Consider the following 24215-nt stretch of genomic DNA (forward strand, 5'->3'; position numbering starts at 1 on the left):
CACAGAACATGACTGCCGAGTGCTGAAGCGCGTTGCGCGTAAAATCCAAACTGCCACTGGAAGCAACGTCAGCACAACTGTTCATCGGGAGCTTCATGAAATGGGCTGAGCAGCCGCACACAAGCCTAAGATCACCATGCGCAATGCCAAGCCTCTGCCGGAGTGGTGTAAAGCTCGCTGCTATTGGACTCTGGAGCAGTTGAAACTTGTTCTCTGGAGTGACAAATCACGCTTCACCATCTGACAGTGTCTGGCGGATGCCAGGAGAACTCTACCTGCCCAAATGCATAGTACCAACTGTAAAGTTTGGTGGAGGAGAAATAATGGTCTGGGTAGTTCCAGTGAAGGGAAATCTTAATGCTACAGCATACAATGACATTCTAGACTATTCTGTGCTTCCAACTTTGTGGCAACAGTTTGGGGAAGGCTCTTTCCTGTTTCAGCATGACAATGCCCCCCATGCACGAAGCAACCATACAGAAATGGTTTGTGGAGATCAGTGTGGAAAAACATGACTGGCCTGCACAGAGCCCTGACCTCAACCCCATCAAACACCTTTTGGATGAAATGGGACGCTGACTGCAAGCCAGGACTAATCGCCCAAAATCAGTGGAAAGCCTTACTAATAGTCTTGTGACTGAATAGAAGCAATTCCCCACAGCAATGTCCAAACATCTAGTTGAAAGTCTTCCCAGAAGAGTGGAGGCTGTTATAGCAACAAAGGTGGGACCAACTCCATATTAATGCCCATGATTTTGGAATGAAATCTTTGACGAGCAGGTGTCCACATACATAGTGTAAATGGGGAAGGGTATAAAAAAAATATTTAGAGTGTTGAAATTTTCCAAGAGCATGGTGGGAAATTTAAAAAATATTGAACTACACAGACTCTGCCTAGAGCTGGCCGTCCGACCAAACTGAGCAACCTCTAAGAAGGACCTTGGTCAGGGAGGTGACCAAGAACCCAACGACCACTCTGACAAAATTAGAGAGTTCCTTGGCTGAGATGGGAGAACCTGCAAGAAGGACAATGGTGCTTACAGCACTTCACCAATCTGGGCTTTTTGGGAAAACAGTGGCCAGACGGAAGCCACTCCTGAGAAAAAGGCACAGGACAGCACACCTGAAGTTTGCAAAAAGCCATATGAAAGACTGAAATCATGAGGCAAAAGTTTCTATGGTCTGATGAGACAAAATTTCAACTCTTTGGCCTGAATGCAAAGCGCTATGTCTGGAGAAAACCAGCCACAGCTCATCACCCGTCTAACGCCATCCCTACCATGAAGCATGGTGGTGGCAGCCTCATGCTATAGGGATGCTTTTCAGCGGCAGGGACTGGGAAACTGGTAAGGATAGAGGGAACAATAAATGGAGCCAAATACAGGCAAATTCTTGATGAGAACCTGCTTCAGAGTGAAAATGACCTTAGACTGTGGCAAAGATTTATATTCCAACAGGACAGTGGCCCCAAGCATACAGCCAAAGCAACGCTGGAATAGCTTTAGAACAAGAATGTGAAAGTCCTTGAGATGCCCAGCCAAAGCCCAGACTTGAATACCATTGAAGATCTGTGGAAAGACTTGAAGATTGCTGTTCACTGCCATTACTCATCTAACTTAACAGAGCTTTAGAAAATCTACAAGGAAGAATGGGAGAAAATCCCCAAATACAGAAGTGCAAAGCTGATAGACATGCCCAAGACGACTCAACTGTAATCGCCGCAAGACATGCTTCTACAAAGTATGGACTCTGGATGTGAATACTTTAGCAAATTAGATATTGCTGTATTTCATTTTCAATAAATGTGCAAATATTTCTAAAAACATGTTTTCACTTAGTCATTATGGGGTATTGTGTGTAGATGGGTGAGAACAAAAAATAGATTTAATCCATTCTGAATTCAGGTTGTAAATACAACTAAATGTGCAATATGTCAAGGGGTATGAATAATTTCTAAAGGCATTGTATATCATAACTAAACAGAAATCTGTTAGTGGGTGAAGTCAGTGGACAGGAAGTAGGAAGCAATTACATTTAGACGGGACATGCACAAATACAAGAAGCCCGTTACGACCTCCGACAAGGCATCAAACATGAAAAAGGACAATATAGGAGGAAGGTGGAATCCTATTACACCGGCTCCGATGCTCATCGGATGTGGCAGGGCATGCAGACGTTAACAGATGACTAAAGTAAACCCAGCCGCTAGATGCCCAGTGACCAGAACTCCCAAAATGAGCCAAATGCCTTTTATTTTCGCTGAGAGGAAAACACAGCCAAGTCTTGCATGAAAGCCCCTGTTGTTCCGGATTACTGTGTGATCTCGCTCTCCATGGCTGATGTGAGTAAAACTTTTAAACAGGTTGACACTCGTGAGGCCACAAGGCCAGATGGAATACCAGGGTGCGTCCTTAGAGCATGCGCAGACCAGCTGGCAAGTGTCTTGACATACATTTTCAATCTATCCTTTTCCCAATATGTAATTCCAACATGTTTTAAGATTACCAACATTGTCCCAGTTCCCAAGAACTCCAAGCTAACCTGCCTAAATGACTATCGCCATGTAGCACTCAAATCTGTAATTATGAAGTGTTTTGAAAGGCTGGTGATAACACATACACCATCATCCCAGACACCCAACTCGCACACCGTCCCAACAGATCCACAGATGACGCAATCTCAATTGTACTTCACACTTCCCTCTATAACTATGTGAGAATGCTGTTCATAGACTACAGCTCAGCTTTCAACACCATAGTCCCCTCCAAGCTCGGAACCCTGGGACTGAACACCTCCCTCTGCAACTGGATCCTGGACTTCCTGACGGGATGGCCCGAGGTGGTCAGGGTAGGCAACAACTCCTCCCCCACACTGACTCTCAACACGGCGGCTCCTCAGGGGTGTGTGCTTAGTCCCCTCCTGTAGTCCCTGTTCAACCACGACTGTGTGGCCATGCACGACTCCAACAACATCATCAAGTTTACTGCTGATGACACGAATGTGGTAGAACTGACCAGGACAACAGCCTCTCCCTCAAGTTCAGTAAGAGCTGATTGTGGACTACAGGGGAAAGACAAGAGAGCACGCCCCATCCACATCAACGGGGCTGCAGTAGAGCGAGTTGAGAGCTTCAAATTCCTTGGTGTCCAGATCCCTAAGAACTTAACCTGGTCTACACTCACCTGCACAGTCCTGAAGAGGGCACAAGAGCCACTTCCCCCTCAGAGTGCTGAAAAGATTTGGCATGGGCCCTTGGATCCTCAAAATGTTATACAACTACACCATCGAGAGAATCATGACTGGCTGCATCCCCGCTTGGTATGGCAAATGCTCTGCCCTTGACCGCAAAGCACTACAGAGTGTGGTGCGGAAACCCCAGTACATCACTGGGGCCGAGCTAACTGTCATCCAGAACTTCTCAGGCAGAGGAAGGACCTAAAATTGCTAAAGACATCAGACACCCAAGCATTAGACTGTTCACACTCTTACTGTCAGGCAAATGGTAACAGGCCCCCAGACAGCGTCTACCCCCAAGCCATAAGACTGCAAAATTGTTATTTCAAAGGTTACCTGAACTATCTGCATTGATCTTACAATGACACTATGCACACGCACAAGACTATCCAGTGCATATTCAGACATTTTAGCCATCTTTTTAAATAAACAACTTAAATATCACATTTACATAAGTATTCAGACCCTTCACTCTGTACTTTGTTAAAGTGCTTTTGGCAGCGATTACAGCCTTGAGTCTTCTTGGGTATGAAGCTACAAGCTTGGCACACCTGTATTTGGGGAGTTTCTATCATTCTTCTCTGCAGATCCTCTCAAGCTCTGTCATGTTGGATGCTGAGCGTCGCTGCACAGCTATTTTCAGGTCTCTCCCGAGATGTTCGATCGGGTTCAAGTCCGGGCTCTTGCTGGGCCACTGAAGGACATTCAGAGACTTGTCCCGAAGCCACTCCTATATTGTCTTGGCTGTGTGCTTAAGGTCGTTATCCAGTCTGAGGTCCTGAGCACTCTGGAGCTGGTTTTTAATCAAGGATCTCTCTGTACTTTGCTGCGTTCATCTTTCCCTCAATCCTGACTAGTTTCCCAGTCCTTGCCGCTGAAAAACATCCCCACAGCATGATGCTGCCAGCACCATGCTTCACCATAGGGATGGTGCCATGTTTCCTCCAGACGTGATATTTGGCATTCAGGCCAAAGAGTTCAATCTTGGTTTAATCAGACCAGAAAATCTTGTTTCTCATAGTCTGAGAGTCCTTTAGGTGCCTTTTGGTCAGGAGTGGCTTCCATCTGGCCACTCTACCATAAAGGCCTGATTGGTGGAGTGCTGCAGAGATGGTTGTACTTCTGGAAGGTTCTTCCATCTCCACAGAGGAACTCTGGAGCTCTGTCAGTGTGAGCATTGGGTTCTTGAGCTCCTACCTCCCTGACCAAGGCCCTTCTCCCCCGATTGCTCAGTTTGGCAGAGCAGCCAGCTCTAGGCAGAGTCTTGGTGATTCCAAACTTCTACCATTTAAGAATGATGGAGGCCACTGTGTTCTTGGGGACCTCCAATGCAGCAGATATTTTTTGGTACCCTTCCCCAGATCTGTGCCTATACACAATCCTGTCTTGGAGCTCTACAGACAATTCCTTTGACCTCATGGTTTGGTTTTTGCTCTGACATGCACTGTCAGCTGTGGGACCTTATATAGACAGCTGTGTGCCTTTACCACAGGTGGACTCCAAACAAGTTGTAATAACATCTCAAGGATGATCAATAGAAACAAGATGCACCAAGCTCAATTTCGTGTCTCATAGCAAAGGGTCTGAGTACCTATGTAAATAAGGTATTTCTGTTTTAAATTTTTTATAAATGTGCTGTAATGTCCAAAAACCTATTTTTGCTTCATCATTATGGGGTTTTGTGGAAAAAACTAACATTTTCATCCATTTTAGAATAAGGCTGTAACGTAACAAAATGTGGAAAAAGTCAAGGGTCTGAATACTTTACGAATACACTGTATATGCAATATACACACACACACACACACATACCACACACACCGACACATACCTGTAAGTCTGAAGTGAAACTAGCATTAGTTGTGTCTGAAATGGCTCCCTGTATAGTGCAGTACTTTTGACCAGGGCCCCTAGTGCAATATATGGAACAGGATGCCATTTGGGAGACAGCTAATGCTAGTTTCACTTCAGACTTACACACATCAAAAGTATTGATCCCATCAACAGTCTGTTGGTGGAAGCCTGCTGGGTCCCTCTCCTATTACGGTTCCAATAAATTTCACTGTGAGAAATGTGACATCAAATAAAAGCATGGTGGTTTACCCACTTAACAAATGCTGTATCACACAATACTGAAACTTGAACTGGGAAACTTGGGTTGGCATGGGTTCAGCAAGTTCAGTTAATTAGCTAGTAAATAAATAATTAACCCAATTTGTTTAGTACTGAATATACTGCCAAAGGACTGGTGAAAAAACACTTAAGGGCAATGGCATTGTTACTAGTACTTACAAGACAAGATAAACATTGGTTATTTATGTGTTATGTGGTTGTGTTTTGTGCAGCACTACAGCTTGGTACTACATTACCCTACACACTAGGCCTGCATTAAATGGTAACACAGGATGAACATACACTCTTAATACATTAAAAACATGTCCCTAGAGGACTGACAACAATATGCTTGTTACAAAAGACATGGAGAGGGCGAGAGAGAGAGAGAGAGAGAGAGAGGGACAGAGACACTTAACGTTGGTATGTTTAGAAACTCTCACTTATAGTACTCCTAGAATTTGGACACGAACCACCGCCCGCTTGGAGTAAGAAATCATTAATGTATTTACGTGAAATGCCTTGGTTTGCTGTGTCTCTCTCGGAACCGGGCCACCTTGGAAAGGGAGTTGGGCCTTTTCGGGACATCTGTAAGGCTCTGATTGTCTTAAAGGGGTTCCAACAAGTCTTCTACTTTTGTTTCCTCTGCAGTACACCTTATCATGTAGTCCTGAACAGTGTAGTCCTGAACAGAACTACAGTGTCACACCCTGATCTGTTTCACCTGTCTTTGTGATTGTCTCCACCCCCTCCAGGTGTCGCCCATCTTCCCCATTAACCCCTCTTTTATACCTGTGTTCTCTGTTTGTCTGTTGCCAATTCGTCTTGTCTGTCAAGTCAAACAGCGTTTTGTCTCAGCTCCTGCTTTTACCCAGTCTCTCTTTTTCTCACCTTCTTGGTTTTGACCCTTGCCTGTCCTGTCTCTGAGCTCGCCTGACTGACCACTCTGCCTGCCCCTGACCCTAAGCCTGCCTGCCGTCCTGTACCTTTGCCCCACTACTCTGGATTATCGACCCCTGCCTGCCTTGACCTGTCATTTGCCTGCCCCTGTTTCTGTAATAAACATTATTACTTCGACAGAGTATGCATCTGGGTCTTATCTTCTAACCTGAATGTACGAACTGGCCATGACTGACCCAGCAGACCCGGGCCAGCTGCGCGATGCCATCTCCTCCCAAGGAACCACCATCGGGAGGCACGAGGAACTGCTTCATGACCTTATGGAGGGGGTCCAAACATTGGCTGCACGCCATGACCGGGCATTGAATATTTTGCTGGAGCAACTCTGTGGGTTGTCTGGGAGGCAGCCTACCACGGTGGTAACCCCACAGCCCCTCAGTAACCTATCAGCGCCGTCTCATAAGTCACTCCACCTTCTCGGGAGCCCCGCTTTCACCTTGCCTCCGAGACCCCGATGAACCCGTTGCCGAGAGAACCCGAGGCTTCCCGACCTTCCCCGAGAGTCGCCGAAGACGGCTGAGTCACCGTTTCCCGAGCCTATGCAACTATGTAGAGCTGGGCTGTCGCCAGCAGAACGGCAATACAGGATCAACATGAAGAGTTGTCTGTATTGCAGGACTCTTGGTCATTTTGTCCTTTAAAAAGACCAGGCTCACTGGTAGGAGTGAGTAGTCTGGTGGGCCATATGGAGAACATTCCTGCTTCCCTTGCTCGCACCCCTTTTCATGCTATTCTGCTGTGGAGAAACCAGTCTAAATCTCTCTGTGTCCTCATTGACTCTAAGGCCCGATGAAAGCTTTTTGGACGCTACCCTGGCTTCCAAGCTGATCATCCCCACTCAGCCCCTCTCCACTCTCATGGATGTTAGAGCACTACACTGGCGCTCTATAGGCCGGTCACTTATATTACCACTCCCATCAACCATACGGGTGTCAGGGAATTCCAGCGAGACTATTCAAATCCTGCTCATCAAGTCTCCTCAGATTCCTGTGGTTTTGGGATTCTCCTGGCTCCAGCGACACAATCCCTTCCCAACTAGTCTACTGGTGCCATCATGGGCTGGAGTCCGTTCTGCTACGCCCAGTGTCTGAAGTCAGCGCAACCTGCACCGAGACGTCTTCCTGGGGGCTCGGAAGGTACAAGGACATTCGGTAGGTGTTCATCAAGGCCTGGGCCACTTCACATCTGCCACACCGACCATATGACTGCGGGATTGACCTTCTCCCTAGCACCACTCTGCCCCGGGGACGACTGTACTCGCTGTCGGGACCGGAGACCAAGGCTATGGACACCTACATTGGGGACTCCCTAGCTCCAGGATGATATGTCTTTCGTCCTCTCTCGCCAGTGCAGGGTTCTTTTTTGTGGAGAAGAAGGACAAGACCGTGCGCACGTACATCGACTACCGGGGACTCAAGGACATAACGGTGAAGAACCGCTACTCTCTACCACTCATCTCCTCGACCTTCGAGCCGCTCCAAGGGGCCACCGTGTTTTCTAAGCTTGATCTACGGAACGCCAACCACCTGGTGTGAATACGGGAGGGGGATGAGTGGAAGACCGCCTTCAACACGGCTAGCGGCCACTACAAGTTTTTGTCATGCCATTTGGCCTCACCAACGCCCCTGCTGTGTTCCAGGCTCTGGTAAATGATAATCTCCGCGACATGTTGACGGTTCGTCTTCGTCTACATTGATGACATCCTCGTCTTCTCCCGCTCCCCCCAATAACATGTGCTCCACGTCCAACAACACCTCCTGGAGAACCAGCTGTTTGTTAAGGCAGAGAAGTGCGTGTTCCATCGCTCCGCACCGCCAAACGCCTCAACTCCAGGCAAGCTAGATGGGCCCTGCTGTTCACGCTGTTCAACTTCTCCCTCTCGTATCGGCCGTGATCCAAGAATGTCAAGCCGGATGCACTGTCTCGCTATTATTACCCCAGAGCCCAAGACCATCCTTCCCACCTCGTGCCTGGCAATGGCGCTCAGCTGGAGTATAGGGAAACAGGTCCGGGAGGTGAAGCATTCCCATCCAAACCCCGGGTGGGAGGTTCAGATAACCGGATGTTAGTACCTGATGCATTCCGCTGTCCTGGAGTGAACCCACTCCTCCAGACTGGCCTGCCACCTAGGCTTCCGCCAGACCCTGGCTTTTGTGCGACAATGCTTTTGGTGGTCCACCATGGTCCCTGACGTCTCTGCAGTCACGGCTTGCACGGTGTGTGCACAAAACAAGACTCCAAGACAAGCCCCGGCTGGTCTCCTCCAACCTCTGCCTGTCCCTCCGTCCCTGGTCCCACATCTCCCTGGACTTTGTCATGGGTCTTCCCCCATCTGATGGCAACACCGCCATCCTGACTGTGGGGGATCGGTTTTCCAAAGCCGGCCACTTCATTCCCCAATCCACCAAGGAGACAGCTCATGGTGCAGCACTTGTTCCTGATCCATGGACTACCGGTCGACATGGTCTCTGACCGGGGTTGTCATCTCAGTTCTGGAAGGCGTTCTGTACCCTCATTGGGGTGTCGGCCAGCCTGTCCTCTGGATTCCACCCCAGTCCAACGGCCAGTCGGAGCGAGCCAACCAGGATCTGGAGACTACTCTGCGCTGCCTGTTCTCCGCCAACCCCACCACATGGAGCCAGCAGCTGGTCTGGAGCAACACCCTTCCCTGCTCCTTCCCCGCTCCTTTTGAGTGTCCCTGGGGTATCCCCTGGGGTATCAGCCCCCCGCTCTTCCCTGAGCAGGAAGAGGTCGGCATGCCTTCTGCCCAGATGTTTGTCCGCTGCTGTCGTCGTACCTGGAGGAGAGCCTGGTCGGCCCTCAAGACCACCTCCAGGTATCGACGACAAGTGTATCGCCACCGGACCCCGGCTCCCTGGTATCGCCTCGGACAGAAGGTATGACTCTCCCCCCGGTTTATCGCCCGTTTCCCATCTCCAAAATCATTAGCCCCTCTGCTGTTCGTCTTCTGTTGCCCTGGACCCTTCATATACATGCTAGTTTTAATGTGTCCAGAGTTAAACCCATGTCTCATCGAAGGCCAACCGGCTTACATGGTGAGAGGTCTTCTGAAGGTTCGACCTTGGGGCAGAGGGTTCTAGTACCTGGTTGACTGGGAGTGTTATGGCCCGGAGGAGAGGTGTTGTGTCCCTGTCAGAGACATCCTGGACCCAGGCCGACAACCAGGTATGCACCCAGGTAGGATGCCAGGTGGCTCCCCTAGATGGGGGGGGGGGGGGGGGTTCCCACTGCTTCCCCCAGAAGCAGACGAGGGCAAGCGGACGAAGCCTGTTGTTGTGGTGGGCCGGACCTGTGTTGGGGACTTTTGTCATGTCACTGTGGAGGGGGTGCCCTGCTCTGCCCTGGTGGACACTGGGTCCACAGTAACCCTGGTGAGGCCAGATATTGTACCAGGTTGGACTCAGTGTGAGCCCACAACTGTGCAGCTCCGCACAGTCACAGGTGAGCTGGCACGCATGAAAGGGAAGGGAATAATGACTCTGACAGTAGGGGTCAGGTCTGTGCGTCATCCTGTGTGGGTGGCGGCTGTGCAGGACCCTTGTATCCTGGGGTTGGACTTTCTTAGGAGCACAGGCTGCCAGTTAGACCTAAATTGGGGCACACTGAGCTTCCAGGGATGGCTGGCAGTCACCATGGCACCCCCTAATATCACATACACTCAACCCAACAAACCCTTTACTCCAACAGTTAAAGCAGCAGAGACTCATGGCTGCCCCCCCCCCCCCCCCCACATCTGTGTGTTACATTCCCCCAGCTACCTCCACGACACTTCCCTCCGTGAGCCCGGGCCGCACCTCCCCCAGCCCAGCTACCCCAGATGGGAGAGGAGAGGACATTGTCTGCAGTGAGGGAGATATGGGGGAGGAACTGTGTTGGTCTTGACCCCGAGCAGCAGGAACGGTTGTGGCAGTTGCTGTTTGAATTCAGAGACAGCTTTGCACTGAGTGAGGAAGAGGTGGGTCAGACTCATCTGGTGCAGCATGAGATCGACACAGGTGATGCTTGACCCATCAAGATGTGTCCCCGCCGTATCCCGCTGGCACGCCAGGAGGCGGCAGACAAGTCTGTGTTGGAGATGCAGCGGGCAGACTTCATCAAGCCCTCAGAGAGCCCCTGGCCGGCGCCAGTTGTCATGGTTCCTAAGAAGGGGGGCAAGCTGAGGTTCTGTGCGGACTACAGGCGGCTGAATGAGGTAACCAGGAAGGACTCATACCCCATACCACGTATCGATGAGTCGCTGGACCTGGTTAGGGGGTCCTCTTGGTTCTCCTCACTAGACCTCCGCAGTGGCTACTGGCAGGTGCCCCTCTCCCCAGAGGCCAGAGCCAAAACTGCGTTCTCCACTAACAGAGGACACTGGCAGTTCAAGGTCCTGTGCTTCGGCCTGTGCAACGCTCCAGCTACTTTTGAGCGTTTGATGGACAGGGTGCTGGATGGCATCCCCCAACAGCAGTGTCTGGTATACCTCGATGACATCCTGGCCCATGGCAGCTCCTTCCAGTCAGCCCTGGTGGCGCTACGGAGTGTGCTGAAGTGGGTGGCTGCCGCAGGTCTGAAGCTCCACCCCGAGAAGTGCCACTTCATGAGGAGAGAGGTGTCCTTCCTGGGCCACCGAGTGGGGAAGGAGGCGATCAGCACCATAGAGGACAAGGTGGGGGCTGTCTGAGACTGGCCCACCCCCACGACCTGCGTCAGCTGAAGAGCTTCCTGGGCCTGGCCTCGTACTACAGGCGGTTTGTACGGGGCTTCTCAAGGGTCGCTGCTCCCCTGAACTGCCTGCTGCCGAAGGACAAGGCTTTCACTTGGACAGTGGAGTGTGAGGAGGCCTTCAAAACCCTCAAACGTGCACTGATCGGGGCCCCTGTGCTCGCCCCCCCTGACCTCACTTGCCCTTTATCCTGGACACAGACGCGAGCAATGTGGGCATGGGTGGGGTGCTGGCCCAGGTGGGGCCAGAGGGGGAGAGAGTGGTGGCGTACTTCAGCCAAACATGAGCGCCGCTACTGTGTCACCCGGCGGGAGCTCCTGGCTGTTGTGGCTTCCATCAAACACTTCAAGTACTACCTGGGTGGCCTGCTCTCCAGTGGCTCATGTATTTCAGAGAGCCAGAGGGGCAAGTGGCACGCTGGTTGGAGGAGCTTCAGCCGTATGACTTCACAGTGGTGCATAGGGCAGGGGCACGCCACTCCAATACGGACGCCATGTCCCGTCGGCCCTGTACTGCAGATGGCTGCCGCCACTGTGAGCGGAGAGAGGGATGGGAGAGAGCGCTGAGTGCAGAGGAGGGGGTCTGTGCCACAGTGTGTCGGGTGAGCGGGCCTGTCTGCTGTGAGCTGCAGACTGTCGACTTGGCTGAATGGGGGCAGCAGCAGGGACGGGACACAGACCTACAGCCAGTGCTACAGTGGGTAGAGGCGCAGGTTAGGCCACCATGGGAAGAGGTGACAGCGCTCTCACTCGCGACCAAAGGGTTGTGGTCAAAGTTTGAGAGACTGCGGCTGGCTAATGGCGCGCTACAGCGGGCATGGAAGGAGTCAGCTAGGGGAGAGGAGAGGTGGCAGGTGGTGGTCCCAAAAGCATTGCGGGAGGTGGTGCTCCAGAGTACTCATGGGGGGGTGGGGACTGGACACTTTGGGGTCACAAAAACACTCCGCCGCCTCCGTCAGGACTTTTACTGGGAGCAGCACAAGAGGGATGTGGAGGACTTTTGCCACCGCTGTGACAACTGCACAGCGAGAAAGGGCCCCCCAGGCCGCTCTCATGGTCAGCTCCAACAGTTCCCAGTGGGGGCTCCCATGGAGATGGTGGGAGTGGATGTAGTTGGGCCGTTCCCCACCACAGACAGTGGAAACCGCTGGGTGGTCACGGCCATGGACTATTTCACAAAATGGCCTGAGACCTATGCTCTGCCTGACCAGGAGGCAGAGACCATCGTCGACGCCCTGACAGCGGGGATGTTCAGCAGGTTTGGAGCTGTGGAGTCCGTCCACAGCGACCAAGGCAGGAACTTTGAGTCCCGTGTGTTCGCCACCATGTGTGAGAGGCTGGGTATGCACAAGACCCGCACTACTCCTCTCCATCCTCAAAGTGATGGCCTTGTGGAGCGCTTCAACAAAACGCTCGGACAGCAGCTGGCCATCGTCTCTGCCAAACACCAGCATGACTGGGACAAGCACCTGCCTATGGTCCTCATGGCATGCCGCTCCGCTGTCCAAGACTCCACCTCCTGCACGCCTGCCCTCCTCATGCTGGGGAGAGAGATCAGCACCCCTGCGGAGATGGCGTTTGGTCGGCCCCTGGATAGCCCTCCTGTTCCCCCGGGGCCGGAGTATGCCCGGAGACTCCAGGACCGCCTGGAGACAGCCCACAACTTCGCCAGAGAGCAGCTGGTGAATGCAGGTGTGAGGCAGAAAAGGAACTATGACGTGCACACCTGGGGAAGGCACTTTGTGGCTGGGGAGCTGGTCTGGGTCTACAGCCTCCTAAGGAAAAAGGCAGATGCCCCAAGTTGGACAGTCACTGGGTGGGACCCTGCAGCGTCCTGGAGAGGGTAGGGGAGGTTGTGTACCGGGTGCAGCTTCCTTCCAGGGGGAGAAAGGTGGCACTGCACCGGGACAGGTTAGCCCCATACAGATGGGCCGTTTCTCCCCAAACCCCAGGGACCCCCACAATTCCCCTCTCTGGCAATGACATTCTCCAGGCACCCACCCCCAGGTGCCATCGACAAGGCTCCAGACGGCCCACTCCCCCTGTCTCCCTCCCTGTGTCACCGCGTGGTTCCCCGGAGCCACGGACTGTATTCCCCGTTCCCACTTCCTTGTCCCCCATATCCCTTCCTTCATCCCCTGGGTCCCAGAGGGGCAGCCCACTGCCATGGATGGAGCCCCCGGTTTCACATCAGGACACTCTGCGACCATCATGGCCACGCAGGCAATGGAGACCTCCGGGTCGCTTCAGAGACTTTGTTTGTTCCCTCGGGAAGAGGGACTTTGTGGTGGGGGGGCTGTGTAGCGACCCGCACAGACAGCTGTGGGTTATGTGTTAGGCTATTAGTGGGTTGTGTCGTACTTACCAGTGTTCGCGGGGTCATGCCAATCAACCTGCTATCTGCCAATCACCGGAATGCCAATCACGGGAATGCCTACAATACTTTACTTAAGACAGCTAATCAGCCGTACCAGTGATTGTCCGGGAGGTGAGTTTATCATCTCTACCTCATTTTGAGTTTCAGAGTTCAGACCACTTTAAACGTAAAGCTGCAGCTCTACGTCTCTCTGGTCTAATATGTTAATTTCATTACCAATCATTTAGGCAGTTTGTTCGAGAGGGGCGGTTCCATCAGCCTGACATGCTCTCTGACCGCACTTGGGGGTGTGACTTGTCATTTGTACAGTTATGTCAAAGTATTATCTCTTATAGTTTCTCAAATCACCCCCCTCTCTTAAACACTTTCATCATTTTTCATATTTTATGCACAGCACATAAGATGGACACTTACCACAATTAGTGAGTATACTTTCTAAGTTAGTCTTTCCTTTAAAACATTTTTAATAACATCACAAAATAACAAACAAAATGACATAAGTCGCCTCTGACTGTTTCCCACATTCTATGTTAGAAATTAGAACATGTTAGAGTTCCATCGGGAAAAGTCAGTTGAAACAAAAGACATTCCTCTGTGAATATTGGAGAGGGAGAGATGAATGTTCTGTCCTTACTTTGTAACAAAGCAGTAAGCTGTGCTGTAGAACTAGGCACTATAATCACAGCCAAAGTTAAAGGGATTATTCAGCATCAATTGTGTGGACTGCCAATGTTAGCATCCCTGCCTTTAATTTCATATGGATTGATTAGATACTGGTTCAGCCAGCAAGCAGACACACATTTTCATGCCCATTTCAAATGTGATAAATACTGATTCTACTACCTCAAAACACCTTAGCTAGATGTGTAATTACTGTAGCGGCAGGGTAGCCAGGTGGTTAGCGTGTTGGGCGTGTAACTGAAAGGTTGCAAGTTCAAATCCCCGACCTGACAAGTTACAAATCTGTTGTTCTACCCCCGAACAAACCCACTGTTCCTAGGCTGTTATTGAAAATAAGAATTTGTTCTTAACTGACTTGCCTAGTTAATTAAAGGTATCAAAAATAAAGCTAGTGAAGACTTGCTCAATTTCATTTTATTATTGGCTTTATATAGCTTTATATGGCTTTATAGTTTTTGGTAAGATTAACTCATCTTGGTAACATTTTCGAATGTTAGAACAGCATATTGTAGCTAAACGTATTTTCAGCTATCCCAAAAATGTTTGCGAGTTATCAGACAGATCAGTTACGATGGCATGTAAAAAAAGACTGTCCCTTTTCAACTTGATTGGCTTGCAGCCCTGTCAATCACCCTTCAAGCCTCTACTCATTCTAACCAATCAGGGTGCTCAGGCTCATTCCAGGGCTCCGCCCCTCACGTCCCTCAACTTAGAGTGTGCTTTGCCATCTGTGGAGAATAGAGTGTTTTGATGCTGACGGACATTTACATGCTGTTTCCTAACCAAAGTGTTGTGCATCCATTGGAAAGTAGGTTTGGGGATATTCTCTGGGGGATATTTGGTGTGATGATTGATGATGTTTACAATGCCTTCAGAAAGTATTCATACAACTTGACTTATTCCACATTTTGTGTTAAAGCCGGAATTTAAAATGGATTAAATATATTTTTTTCCTCTCACCCATTTACACACAATACCCCATAATGACAAAGGGATTAAAAAAATAATTGTTGTTGAATTTATTGAAAAATGAAAAACATAAATATCTAATTTACATAAGTATTCACTCGCCTGAGTCAAAACATGTAAGAATCACCGTTGGAAGTGAATACAGCTGTGAGTCTTTCTGGGTAAGTCTCTAAGAGCTTTGCACAACTGGATTGTACAATATTTGCACATTATTCTTTACATTCTTCAAGGTCTGACAAGTTGGTTGTTGATCATTGCTAGACAACAGTTGTCACATCTTGTCATAGATTTTTAAGACGTTTTAAGTCAAAACTAACTAGGTCACTCAGGAACATTCAATGTCGTCTTGGTAAGCAACTCCAGTGTATATTTGGTCTTGTGTGTTAGGTTATTGTCCTGCTGAAAGGTGAATTTGTCTCCCAGTGTCTGTTGGAAAGCAGGCTGAACAAGGTTGTCCTCTAGGATTTTTCCTGTGTGTAGCTATATTCCATCTACCTTTATCAACATAAAACAAACTCTGTAATCCTTGCCGATGACAAGCATAACCCATAACATGATGCAGCCACTATCATGCTTCAAAATATGCAGAATTGTACTCAGTGATGTGATGGGTTGGATTTGTCCCAAACATAACCCTTTGTATTCAGGACATAAAGTTAAATTCTTTGAAACATTATTTGCAGTTTTACTTTAGTGCCTTATTTAGTGCCTTAGTGCCTTATTGCAAACAGGATGCATGTTTTAGAATAGTTTTAAGGTCACCATTGGCCTCATGGTGAAATCCCTGAGTGGTTTCTTTCCTCTCCGGCAACTGAGTTAAGAATGACCCCTGTATCTTTGTAGTACAGTGGCTTGCGAAAGTATTCACCCCCTTGGCATTTTTTCCTGTTTTGTTGCCTTACAACCTGGAATTAAAATTGATTTACACAATATGCCCACCACTTTGAAAATGCAAAATATTTGTTATTGTGAAACAAACAAAAAATAAGACAAAAAAATGGAAAACTTGAGCGAGCATAACTATTCACCCCCCCAAAAGTCAATACTTCGTAGAGCCACCTTTTGCAGCAATTACAGCTGCAAGTCTATTGGAGTATGTCTCTACAAGCTTGGCACATCTGCCCATTCTTCAAGGCAAAACTGCTCCAGCTCCTTTAAGTTGGATGGGGTCCACTGGTGTATAGCAATCTTTAAGTCATACCACAGATTCTCAATTGGATTGAGTTCTGGGCTTTGACTAGGCCATTCCAAGACATTTAAATGTTCCCCTTAATTAAACCACTCGAGTGTTGCTTTAGCAGTATACCTAGGGTCATTGTCCTGCTGGAAGGTGAACCTCCATCCCAGTCTCAAATCTTTGGAAGACTGAAACAGGTTTCCCTCAAGAATTTCCCTGTATTTAGCACCATCCATCATTCCTTCAATTCTGACCAGTTTCCCAGTCCCTGCCGATGAAAAACATCCCCACAGTGAAGCATGGTGGTGGCAGCATCATGCTGTGGGGATGTTTTTGGATGGTGTTCTCGGGGTAATGGGTTTGCACCAGACATAGCGTTTTCCTTGATGGCTAAAAAGCTCAATTTCAGTCTCATCTGACCAGAGTACATTCCATATGTTTGGAGAGTCTCCCACATGCCTTTTGGCAAACACCAAACGTGTTTGCTTATTTATTTATTTTTTCTGCCCACTCTTCCATAAAGCCCAGCTCTGTGGAGTGTACAGCTTAAAGTGGACCGATACTCCAATCTCTGCTGTGGAGCTTTACAGCTCCTTCAGGTTTATCTTTGGTCTCTTTGTTGCCTCTCTGATTAATGTCCTCCTTGCCTGGTCCATGAATTTTGGTGGGTGTCCCTCTCTTGGCAAGTTTGCTGTGGTGCCATGTTCTTTCCATTTTTTAATAATGGATTTAATGGTGCTCCGTGGGATGTTCAAAGTTTTGGATATATTTTTTATAACCAAACCCTGATCTGTACTTCTCCACAACTTTGTCCCTGACCTGTTTGGAGAGCTCTTTGGTCTTCATGGTGTCGCTTGCTTGGTGGTGCCCCTTGCTTAGTGGTGTTTTGCTTAGTGGTGTTGCAGACTCTGGGGCCTTTCAGAACAGGTGTATGTGACAGATCATGTGACACTTAGATTGCACACAGGTAGACTTTATTTAACAAATTACACAACTTCTGAAGGTAATTGATTGCACCAGATCTTATTTAGGGGCTTCATAGCACAGGGGTGAATACATATGCACACACCACTTTTCCGTTTTTATTTTTTATAAAAAAAAATTTTAACTAGTAATTTCACTTCACCAATTTGAGCTATTTGTGTATGTCCATTACATGAAATCCAAATGGTTGTAATGGAACAAAATACGAAAACCACCAAGGGGGATGAATACTTTTGCAAGGCACTTTAACTGGGTGTATTGATACACCATCCAAAGTGTAATTAATAACTTCACCATGCTCAAAAGGATATTCCATGTCTGCTTTTTTATGTTTTTACCCATCTACCAATAGGTGCCCTTCTATGTGAGGCATTGGAAAACCTACCTGGTCGTTCTGTTTGAATCTGCGTTTGAAATTCACTGCTCAACTGATGTGTGGGATACAGATGAGGTCATTTAAAACTCATGTTAAACACTATTATTGCATACAGAGTACATGCAACTTATTGTGACTTGTTAAGCAAATACTTACTCCCGAACTTATTTAGGCTTGCCATAATAAAGGGGTTGGATACTTATTGACTCAAGACATTTCTGCTTTGAAAAACATAATTTTATCATTGGATATTGTGTGTAGGCCAGTGACACAAAATCTCAATTTAAGATTTTTTTTTAATCAGGTTGTAACACGACAAAATGTGGAAAAAGTTTAGGGGTGTGAATACTTTCTGAAGGCATTGTATACCTGCCTGGCGCTGGGTATCGTTGTAAGATAAGATAAGTTCGCAATGTTGTTTGCTAGCTCCCAGCTAATGCTAGAATTGTTTAAGTATGTACACCCCATGCATGCTACCTAGTTCATATTGTTATTCACTGCTACGTGTGTCTGAGTGCAACTAGCCTACTAAATATACAGTATGTGTATTAGCAAATTTTGTATTGTTCACATGCTACCTCTGCAATATATAGCCTCCATCGTGCGCTTGCACTTGCGCTGTAACTGATTGCCTAATAAGATATGTAGCCAGGCCTCTCCTTCTCTGGCAATATGTTTATAATGCTAACGTGTGTAAATATCCCTGTGTTAGCCTGCTATATTATTACATTCATTGCCTGTTTTATTGCATGTATATTAATTTAGTCTCTTATACATAGATCCTAATCATGTAATGTTCTGTTTTTCTTTATGACCACATAAAGAACTCTCTATTGGAAACAGCTGTGTCTGCGTGTGTGTGGTAGTGACAGACAAGTATATAATTGTGGGCAGAACCAAAACCAATCAGCATTAGGTATATAGCGGGTGAGGGCATATCCAGCCAACCGCTCAGAGGAGCTCCAGCTAGATTTTTTTTCATGTTCCTCCTGTTACATCTGCTCTTGCCACACCCTCTACTGCGTCTTCTTGACCCGCCACTACTCCCCCAGTGTTCTCATCCTCTGTGTGTGTGTGTGTGTGTGTGTGTGTGTGTGTGTGTGTGTGTGTGTGTGTGTGTGTGTGTGTGTGTGTGTGTGTGTGTGTGTGTGTGTGTGTGTGTGTGTGTGTGTGTGTGTGTGTGTGTGGAGACCGGTGTGCTGGAGTCAGAGCAGATCCTCACCAGCTGCAATCTGTTCCATAATCAAGACCTCTACAAAAATACTCAGCCCTGCCACTTCCACACTGCCAGATCGTAGCCTCTGCTCAGTCAGTCTGTGTTTTATCCATAGGCTCATGCATAGATCCTGTTTTCATGTTGTGCCTGTTTTCCCTTGCCTGACGCTGTTTTCTCTCCGCTACAGTTCTATCCGCTCTGACTCTGGTCCCTGTCTCCAACCCCACGTCCCGTCAGTCCTGCCACCCTGCCCAGAAAACCCACTCCACTGCTTCCTTGGATTCTGCTCTGGACCTACTTACCCAGCCCCTACTCCCCTCGCTCCAGCCTCAGCCTCAGAACCTGGCTTCCTGCTACCCACCCAAGCTTCCCCTGACCTGCACCCCATCTTTCCCCTGCTTTTCAATAAATAACCTTGGATACCTTATCCCAATCTCCTCGTCCTCGTCTGCTCTTGGGTTCACCTGCTCCGCTCCTCGTCACACCTAGTTCTCGCCGGATTTAGTGACCAACAGTTTTTTTCACGGCCGTCATCTGAGGACAGACAATGCCCCACTATGCAGCAGCTAAGAAGGAATTACAAATGGTGTAAAACCTCTATTAGCAGTACTGGTTGATTTATAGAGGCCGGTGAGACTGGTGCTGAAGTCTAATGTAACAACTGGAAAGTCAAGGCCATATTTAGCCTGCAAGTAATGAATCACTACGGCACTATGATGAAGGAAGTGGGGGGAGAGAGAGGGAGAGACTTCTGCTTGAACGAATACATTAAAATGCAAGGCACAGTGGGCATACTTTTGACTTTCAACAAGACGGTAAATCTCATCAGGGCAACATCATGGTACGCAGGTTATCTTTTTGTCTTTCAACATAGCGGAATACATTTTTTAGTTAATTTTAGGTAATAATAGATTTTTCTTGTAATACATGAATCAACTATCACCTTCCCATTTCCTGTTAAAACATTTTATGCGCAAATTACCATAATGTGGCAAATCCATGCTTGTCATAAGGTGAATTTGCCCTCAGCACAAATTCCCCAAACTTGATTGACTGTTTTGATCATCAATTCTGTAAGCAGTGAACAACATTTGTGCATCAACTACCCAAAAAGCAGTCTGACAGTGAAAGGAAGATACAGGTAGATAACTGACAAAAGAAAAGAAACACTTGAGTAAATGAGGGATACAAAGTATATTGAAAGCCGATGCTTCCACACAGGTGTGGTTACCGAGTTAATAACAAAAATTACCATCCCATCATGCTTAGGGTAATGTAATTCCCAGTTCTCCATTATTTTGGCTACTACGGCCAGAAGAGATCAGTGTCTTTGAAAGAGGGGTCTCAAAATAGCATAGGGGGTCTATCAGTCACCAGATCACAACACAATTGAACACTTATGGGAGACTCTGAGACAGTGTTTTCCATCACCATCAACAAAATCAAATCATATAAAATTTTATTTGTCACATGCGCCGAATACAACAGGTATTTTTTGGGCCTTCCTCTGACACCGCCTAGTATATAGGTCCTGGATGTCAGAAAGCTTGGCCCCAGTGATGTAATGCTGGGGCCACTACCCTCTGTAGCGCCTTATGGTCAGATGCCGAGCAGTTGCAATACCAGGCGGTGATGCAACCGGTCAAGATACTCTCGATGGTGCAACTGTAGAACCTTTTGAGGATCTGGGGACCCATGCCAAATCTTTTCATTCTCTTTAGGGGGAAAAGGTGTTGTTGTGCCCTCTTCACAACTTTCTTGGTGTGTTTGGACCATGATAGTTCGTTGGTGATGTGAACACCAAGGAACTTGAAACTCTCGACCCGCTCCACTTCAACCCTGTTGATGTTAATGGGGGCCTGTTCGGCTCTCCTTTTCCTATAGCTCCTTTGTCTTGCACACATTGAGGGAGATGTTATTGTCCTGGCACCACACTGCCAGGTCTCTGACCTCCTCCCTATAGGCTGGCTCATCGTTGTCGGTGTCATCAGCAAACTTAATGATGGTGTTGGAGTCGTGCTTGGCCACGCAGTTCTGGGTGAACAGGGAGTACAGGAGGGGACTAAGCACGCACCTCTGAGGGGCCCCATTTTTTAGTATTAGCGTGGCAGATGTGTTGTTACTGACCCTTACCATCTGGGGGGTGGCCCGTCAGGAAGTCCAGGATCCAGTTGCAGAGGGAGGTGTTTAGTCCCAGGGTCCTTAGCTTAGTGATGAGCTTTGTGGGTACTATGGTGTTGAACGCTGAGCTGTAGTCAATGAACATTCTCACATAGCTGTTTATTTTGTCCAGGTGGGAAAGGGCAGTGTGGAGTGTGATTGAGATTGCGTCATCTGTGGATCTGTTGGGGCGATATGCAAATTGGAGTGGATCTATAGTTTCCGGCATGATGGTGTCGATGTGAGCCATAACCAGCCTTTCAAAGCACTTCATGGGTATCGACTAGAGTGCTACGGGGCGGTAATCATTTAGGCAGGTTACCTTGGCGTTCCTGGGCACAAGGAATATTGTGGTCTGTTTGAAACATGTAGGTATTACAGACTCAGTCAGGGAGAGGTTGAAAATGTCAGTGAAGACACTTGCCAGTTGGTCCGCGCATAGTTTGAGTACACATCCTGGTAATCTGTCTGGCCTCACGGCTTTGTGAATGTTGACCTGTTTAACCTCTCTGGGAAATGTGGGACGCTATTCAACAGCCAGTGAAATAACAGGGCGCCAAATTCAAAACAACAAAAATTGCATAATTCAAATTTCTCAAACATACAACTATTTTACACCATTTTAAAGATAAACTTCTCGTTAATCCAACCACATTGTCTGATTTCAAAAAGGCTTTACGGCGAAAGCATGGCATTAGATTATGTTAGGACAGCACCTAGACAAGAAAAACCACAGCCATTTTCCAAGCAAGGAGAGGCGTCACAAAAACCAGAAATACAGCTAAAATGAATCACTAACCTTTGATGATCTTCATCAGATGGCACTCATAGCACTTCATGTTACACAATATATGTATGTTTTGCTTGATAAAGTTCATATTTATATCCAAAAACCCCATTTTACATTGGCGTGTAATGTTCAGAAATATTTTGCCTCCAAAAACTTCCGGTGAATGAGCACATCAATTTACAGAAATACTCATCATAAACATTGATAGAATATTAAACTGTTATTCAAAGAATTGTAGATACACTTCTCTTGGAGCTAGGGGGCAGTATTTTCACGGCCGGATGAAAAACGTACCCAATTTAAACAGGTTACTACTCTGGCCCAGAAACTAGAATATGCATATCATTAGTAGATTTGGATAGAAAACACTCTGAAGTTTCTAAAACTGTTTGAATGATGTCTGTGAGTATAACAGAACTCATATGGCAGGCAAAAACCTGAGACAATTCCAAGCAGGAAGTGGAAAGTCTGTGGTTTTAGTTCTTTCAAGTGATTGCCTTGACTGTATACAGTGACTTAGGGTTCATTTTGCACTTCCTAAAGCTTCCACTAGATTGTCAGCAGTCTTTAGAACGGTGTTTGAGGATTCTATGGTGAATTTGATGGGAATTACAGCCTTAGGAAATAGGTGTCCCATTATAAGGCATGGGCTCAGTCACGCGCAATGACTTGGGAGCGAGCTGAGTTCATATTCACTGCTAAAGAGAACGTATAGGTCCGGTTGGAATTTTATTCAAGATATATGATAAAAGCAACCTAAAGATTGATTCTATACATCGTTTGACATGTTTCTACAAACTGTAGTATAACTTTTTTGACTTTTCGTCTGGACTAAGTAAGCATGCGCGTTGTGGATTTGGATAGTGAACCTAACACGCGAACAAAATTGATTATTTGGACATATAAATGAACTTTAGCGAACATTTATTGTGGAGCTGGGGTTGCTGGGAGTGCCTTCTGATGAAGATAATCAAAGGTAAGTGAATATTTATAATGTCATTTGTTATTTTTATTGACTCCAAGATGGCGGGTTTCTGTTTGCTTGTTGTTTGTGTCATCTGGGCTGTACTCAGATTATTGCAAATTGTGCTTTCACCGTGAACCTTTTTTGAAATCTGACAATGCGATTACATTTAGGAGAAGTGTATCTATAATATTGATCAAACATTTTGATGAGTATTTCTGTAATATGTACTCATTGTACTGATTCAGCAGGAGGTTTGGAGGGAAAACATTTCTCAACATTACGCGCCAATGTAAAATGCTGTTTTTGGATATAAATATGAACTTTATCGAGCAAAACATACGTATTGTGTAACATGATGTCCTAGGAGTGTCATCTGATGAAGATCGTCAAAGGTTAGTGCATCATTTAGCTGTGTTTTGGGTTTTTGTGATGCATCTAGTTGCTTGGAAAATGGCTGTGTGATTATTTTTGTCAATGTACTCTCCTAACATAATCTAATTTTATGCTTTCGTAAAATAGTTGATTGTTTGAGAAAATTGAATTATGAGAGTTTAGCAGTTTTGAATTTGGCGCTCTGATTTTCCACTGGTTGTTGTCAAAATCAATCCCGGTAACGGGAAAAGAACGGGAAGGGGTCCCCTAGAGGTTAATGCAACTGCTGTGTCAGATTTAAAAAAAAAACTTTACAGCGAAAGCAAACTTTGCAATAATCTGAGTACAGCGCTTAGAGACAAAACCAAACCCGCCATTTTGTGGAGTCAACAAAACTCAGAAATAACATTATAAATAGAAACGTCAGAATGTTTTCTTTCCAAATCTACTAATAATATGCATATCCTACCTTCTGGGCCCGAGTAGCAGGCAGTTTAATTTGGGCACGTCATTCATCTGAATTTCCGAATACTGCCCCGTCACTAAAAAGTTCAAAGTCGTGCTCACAATGGCTATGGAGAGCGTGATCACACAGTTGCCCGGAACAGCTGGTGCTCTCATATATTCAGTGTTGCTTGCCTCGACGTGAGCATAAAAGGCATTTAGCTCATCTGGTAGGCTTGTGTCACTAGGCAGCTAGCAGCTGGGTTTCCCTAGTTAGTTTTTAAGCCCTGCCACATCCGATGAGTGTCAGAGCAGTAGGATGTGTGTAGTAGGATTCAATTGCAGTCCTGTATTGACGCATTGCCTGTTTGATGGTTCATCTGAGGGCATAGCGGGATTTCTTATAAGCTTCCAGATTAGTGTTCTGCTCCTTGAAAGTGGCAGCTCTAGCTTTTAGCTCGGGGTGCATGTTGCCTGTAATCCATGGTTTCTGATTGGGATATGTAACTGTAGGGACGACGTCGTCTATGTACTTATTGATGAAGCCGGTGACTGAGATGGTATACTCCTCAATGCCATTGGATGAATCCCGGAACATATTCCAGTCTGTGCTAGCAAAACAGTCCTGTAGCATAGCATCTGACCACTTCCGTATTGAGCGAGTCACT

Source organism: Salmo trutta, chromosome 27 (genome assembly GCF_901001165.1).
Source record: "Salmo trutta chromosome 27, fSalTru1.1, whole genome shotgun sequence".
In the NCBI taxonomy this organism is placed as follows: Eukaryota; Metazoa; Chordata; class Actinopteri; order Salmoniformes; family Salmonidae; genus Salmo; species Salmo trutta.